This window comes from Ovis aries, chromosome 3 (genome assembly GCF_016772045.2).
Source record: "Ovis aries strain OAR_USU_Benz2616 breed Rambouillet chromosome 3, ARS-UI_Ramb_v3.0, whole genome shotgun sequence".
NCBI classification, from domain to species: domain Eukaryota; kingdom Metazoa; phylum Chordata; class Mammalia; order Artiodactyla; family Bovidae; genus Ovis; species Ovis aries.
In genome coordinates, this window is record NC_056056.1 from 75,967,499 (window position 1) to 75,973,498 (window position 6,000).

General features: G+C 45.8%; 1 protein-coding gene across 1 annotated transcript in view; it reads right to left on the minus strand.

Moving 5' to 3' along the window:
• The window catches only part of STON1 (stonin 1), a 59,923-nt gene extending 56,095 nt beyond the window's left edge, over positions 1–3,828 (minus strand). Inside the window, exon 1 of the mRNA XM_027966864.2 lies at positions 3,783–3,828. The gene's annotated coding sequence lies outside the window, so the exon portion shown is untranslated. The remainder of the gene's footprint in view (positions 1–3,782) is intronic.
• Positions 3,829–6,000: the final 2,172 nt, after the last annotated feature.

The window sequence follows — 6,000 nt, forward strand, 5'->3', positions numbered from 1 at the left end:
TACAAGATCTGGGACTTGTCCATCTTGGTCCAAGTATGATAATTTGGGAAAGAGGTCCTTGACTCTTACAATATTATTTCAACAAGAAAGTGATATAGAAGCATCAGCCTGTCAGAAATCTCTTCCTGGAAGAATAAAGGAGAGAAAGCCTCCTACATAAGGTGTGCTCTTTGAAAGACTAGGTGTTTTAGAAAAGCCCATCTTCAGGTACATTCCAGGAAGAAGATAGGAAGGTGACCTCTGGGAGCCTGGCTGCCTGTGAGGGACCATGATGATCCAGGATGTGGGCTTCTTTCCCAGAGCTATCCCCAGAATATTTCCATCTCCACTAAACCGGTTCATCTGCCAGTGCATGGGAGCATTCCCAGGCTTCCAAAAAATAGTTCTTTATTGTGTTTTCACAGTAATAAGCATCAAGAAGCAATCCCAACATTCCATGTAACACACAGATAAGATAAAGGAAATCTGACATCTTTCTCCGGGCCTTCCTACCCATCTCGCTCCCCTGACAATGCCAAGAAAAATGAATGCCAATCATTACTTTGTCAATTTTTAAAAATCCTGCCTTCTACCAGGCAGCAGAGACATAATTTGCTGATTTTTAAAAATCCTGCCTTCTATCAGGACTGCTCTAGAATTCCATGGGGTTCCTGGATTCCCAGGCTGTCCAGGAAGCCTCAGAGGAATTCTGGATTATGTATCATAGATACAGCTGGCTTCCAAGGGAAAATGAGCAACCCCGGGCTAAGTCAGGAGCAACTCCCAAGGACTTCCAAAGACAAGCAATAGTGGGAAGTAGATGAGATGGGAGACAGGGGCATTTTCCAATTAATCAAAATATCAGTTCTTACTAAACCACAAATTACTTTGCCTTCCTTTTCTATTTTTTTCTTATAATTAAGATAACAATAATAATACAATAGTGACAGAGATTAAGACTTTGGTCACTGACCTGACTTCAAGATTTGATTCCAGCACATAGTGGCTATGCAGCCTTGGCCAGTTTCCTCTCAGATTCTAGTTTCTGAATCATATATCATGAGAATAACGGTACTTGCCTCTAAAGCATGAATATGAAATACCATATGTATGCGCTTCATACTCAATAAACGTTAGCTATTACTATTGCAAAACAGTTGAGAAACACAGGCAAGCACAAAGAAAATCAAAAGTACCTGTAATCCCACCATCTATTTGCATGCATACCATTCCAGTATTTTGGGGGTGCATTTTCAGAGTGAGATACAAAGCTTTCATAACTTGAAATAAAATTTCTTTCAAAATTTAACAAAATACCCTCAGCATGTTAATACAATTTGGTATCCTTGTACATGATTTTAAAAGGTCACATCGTATTCCTTTAGGTTATTTTTCTTAAAGTAAAAAAGAAGTAAAAATAACCTCTCCCCTTCTTCCTCCTCTGCAGTTTCCACACTCCACCTATCTCCAACTCATCTGGCCAGTCAGACGACAAGTGGCTGCTTTCTATAGGCTAACTGGGGATGTAGCCTTCACCTTGCCATCCAGACCACCTGCTCCATCAGTCTGGGACATGTTGCCAGCCTTCATTATATCCCCATCATTCAGAGCAGCCTATCTGGGGCTGCACAACAAACACTCGTAAACAATGGCAAACCACTCAGTTCAACAAGATTTCGTTGAGTTGGTACAAAAGTTGAAGAAGGCAGAAAGGTGATTTCTCTCCAAACAGTATTAGGTTGACTTCTGGGGCATTAAATACACTATTAAAAATTCTCAGGAAGAGGAAGAGACTGAAGATTATTATCTAAATGCATTGTTTTTAAGTACCAGGGTCAAACAAGTTCAAAACTTTCAAGGGTTTTCTTTTTGAATGGAAGCCACAATGCTTCCTTACCAATGACATTTTGAAACCACAGTAAAACCTTACTAATTCATAGTAATGGGGAACTACCGCACTCAATCAGCACAGAAAAATGAATTACACCCTTTTCAAAACCAGTCTGTTCCTAATGAAATTCATTTTTAAAATCTTTCTTAATAGCTCAATACCTAACCTGTTTTGATGGGTTGTTCTGAATCTGATCTAATACATTTGTTACAATCACATTTATTATCTGTATAGAAACAGGAATGGCTGAAGTTCTTGAGAAGTGCCTTCTCTCTAAAAACAATAAAAGTTCAACACTCCCTACAGTCCTGTTTGTAGAGTTCACTCCTTAGGAAAGCTTTTTCTTCCTTGGTCTTGTGGTAGCAAACCCTAGCTCAGGCTGTTTCCCTCTCAGCCCCGTGGCTCCAGTTCCAAGTGGGCAGAAGTTAGTAATATCAACCCAGATCAATCCCTTAAACAAAATCTGCAAACCTCCAAATTCCAGGCTTGACCAGACCCATCTTAGAATTAACAAGTTCCCTTTAAAGCACCCAGAGAACTGAGCCTGTCATGGAAACACTGATTCAACTCTAATGAGAACAGACATAAAAACCACACAAGTGAACTAAACATTCCTCTACCCGATCAGAGTCAAGTTGAAGCCAACAGCCTGAGGATTAAAAGAAGCGAGGTTGTTTTTCCTCTTTGAGGTCCTGCTCATTTTCACCTCTTCCATTGCTCTGTTTCCACAACTCCTGTTTATAAGAAGTTGGGAGATGGAGGCAGAGGAGGGAAGAAAAATGCAGGGTGAGTAGCCAGGCTGGGGAATGCCAACAAACAGTGTGGTTTTTGTCAGGCAAATTAAAACTTCTAGCCTGGGGGAGGCTGTGAGAGTCTGTTTGGGGTTGTCCAAAAATAAGCGCCAGTGAACTCTCATCTCCCACTAAACAGTCTAAGTACAGAATAAAGTCTTTACTTTCCAAAGACCAGGTTCTGCACAATATTTTTAGCAAGCACTCTTTTCCTCTATTTTCTTGTTTTATTATTATTTCCCCCGTTTCTTTCAGAAGTAGAAAAGTTAATTAAATGAAGTTATTATTGAGAGAAAGGAACAGAGAGGTTTAAAACAAACAAAGGTGCCCAACAGAAACAGTAAAATTCCAAGAAGGAATATATTTTAATTTCCGTTTGGACATGCAACGCACAGTGTGCGGGGCCAGGGGACCCAAAATCAAACTCCAGTTAGTTATTCCTGCAGGAACTCTTTGAGCAAGAGTGAAGACCCCTGTGGCTGTGACTCCCTGGCCTGGGTAATCGCCTTCTGGGACTGGAGGGGCCACTAGGCTGGCGCTACCAGCCTGTGGGCCAGGAGCTTCCCAGGGAAAGGTTAAGGGGCGGGAGACGGCGGGGGAGAAAGTAGCTGCACCAGTAACAGGAGCCAGGGAAAAAAAGTGAGAGTCCTGGGGTTGGGGGGACGCCGAGCCCCCGGAGGGATGGAGGACGGGGGCTGGTGACCGTGCGCTGAGAGGCTGCGACCGCACCGGTTTGTTTGGATGAACACCCGTCCCTCCTTCCTCCCCCAACCCCCCCAGAAAGGAGTCGAGATTCTTTTCTTTGCTGCTTGAGTTTTCTTTCTCTTGAGAGCTGGACCTAGGTGTGGGCAGCCGCCTCGGAGCTGCGGTGCGGAGGGGAAGCCGGGTGGGGCCCAGTCAGTGCGGGCCCTGCGCTCGGGGGACAGCGGGAGCCGCGGCGGGGAGCAGAGGCGCCCGGCGGGGCGCCGGACCAGCGCGGGAGATGCCCGCGTCCCCCGGCGCCGGCCGCGCCCCCACTCCGCCCTCCCCGGCCTCACACTTTCCGGGTAAACCGGGGCTCACCCGCCCGGGAGAGGGGCTCCCCGCGCCTCCCTGCCGGTCCCCAGGGGGAGGTCACTCACCCGCAGCGCGGCTGGGGTTCCGACTCTGGCAGCCGCCATCCACCTCGGAGGGAGGAGCAGGAGGAGGAGGGGGAGACAGAGGGGAAGGGCGGAGGGGGCGGGGACGGAGGGCCCCGAGCGGCCGGAGCGGAGGGGCGGGGGCGTGGCCACTCCGCCGACGCTCTCCCGCCCCGCCCCGCCCCCTGCTCCGCCCCGCTTCTCTCCTCCTTTCCCGCCCTGGATCCCCCTAAGTTTTTCTCCATTCTCTTCCCCCCACACGCCCCCGTATCTTTCTTCCAAGTCTCCGGCTCCTCACAAGTCGGGGAGAAGATGCTCCCTCCAGCAAACGTGGGGCGGGGTGCGAGGAGGTGCGTGAGTTACCTTTAGAAGTCCCTGGAAGCAGAAGCATGGAGCCTTTGGCTGTCTGAAACTATCCCTCGCCCTCTAGGATCTTGTGCTACATCTAGGATCTAGGGTCTTGACCTTTGGGGTGGTGGGATGATTGGGGGTGGGGAGGGCGGCGGTGGGGTAGACAGGTGAGGTGACTTGGGGTCATGCTTTCCACGTTGCTTCATTGAGCTCTGGGGTTTTGTTTTCTCTTGTGATTAGAACTGAAGATTTTTTTGCCTTCTTAAAAATTTTAAGTATAACTGATTTACCATGTTATTTTAGTTTCAGGTATATGGCATAGTGATTCAGTATTTTTATAGATTATATCCTGTTAAAAGTTATTAGAAAATTTCTGTAATTTCCTGTGGAATACAGTATAACCTTGTTGCTTATCTATTTTTTACATAGTAGTTTGTCTCAATCCCACACCTTTAATTTACCCCTCCCTGCCCCTCTCCTCTCTGGTAATCACTGATTTGTTTTCCTGAGTCTGTTTCTGATTTGCCATCTACATTCCTTTGCATTATTCTGTAGATTCAACATGTAAGTGATATCATACAGTATTTGTCATTTTCTGACATTTCACTGTGTAAAATATTCCCTGGGTCCATCCATATTGCTGCAAATGGCAGGTTTCATTCTTATGTGTATACACACACATATATGTTGGTGTTGCTTTTCAGTCACTAAGTTGTGTCCGACTCTGCAGCCCCATGAACTGCAGCATGCCAGGCTTCCCTGACCATCACTATCCGCCAGAGTTTGCTCAGATTCATGACCAATAATTCAGTGATGCCATACAACCATCTCATCCCGTTGCCCCCTTCTCCTGACTTCAATCTTTCCCATCATCAGGGGCTTTTCCAATGAGTCAGTTCTTTGCATCAGGTGGCCAAAGTATAGGCCTTCCGATGAATATTCAGTGTTGATTTCCTTTAGGACTGACTGGTTTGTTCTCCCTGCAGTCCAAGGGATTCTCAAGAGTTTTCTCCAGCACTACAATTCAAAAGCATCAATTCTTCGGCATTCAGCCTTCTTTATGATCCAGCTCTCACATCTGTACATGACTACTGGAAAAACCATAACTTTGACTATACGGACCTTTGTCGGCAAAGTGATGTCTCTGCTTTTCAGTACACTGTCTAGGTTTGTCATAGTTTTCTTTCAAGGAGCAAGCATCTTTTAATTTTGTGGATGCAGTCACTGTCCACAGTGATTTTGGAACCTAAGAAATCAAATATGCCACTGTTTCCATTTTTTCCCCATCAATCTGGCATGAAGTGAGGGGATGATGCCATGATCTGTTTTTTGAATGTTAAGTTTGAAGCCAGCTTTTTCATTCTCCTTTCACCCTCATCAAGAGACTCTTTAGTTCCTCTTCACTTTCTGCCATTAAGAGTGGTATGTATCGTTTGCATATCAGGTTGTTGATATTTCTCCCTGCAATCTTGATTTCAGCTTGAGATTCATCCAGCCCGGCATTTCACATCATGTACTCTGCATAGAAGTTAAATAAGCAGGGTGACAAGATACAACCTTGATGTACTCCTTTCTCAATTTGGAACCAGTCCATTGTTCCATGTCCAGTTCTAACTATTGCTTTTTGTCCTGCATATAGGTTTCTCAGGAGGCACATAAAGATGGTCTGGTATTCCCATCTAAGAATTTTTCACAGTTTGTTGTGATCTTCACAGGACTTCCCTGGTGGCTCAGATGGTAAAGTGTCTGTCTACAATGTGGGAGACCTGGGTTTAATCCCTGGGTTGGGAAGATCCCCTGGAGAAGGAAATGGCAACCCACTCCAGTGTTCTTGCCTGGAAAATCCCATGGACAGAGGAGCCTGGTAGGC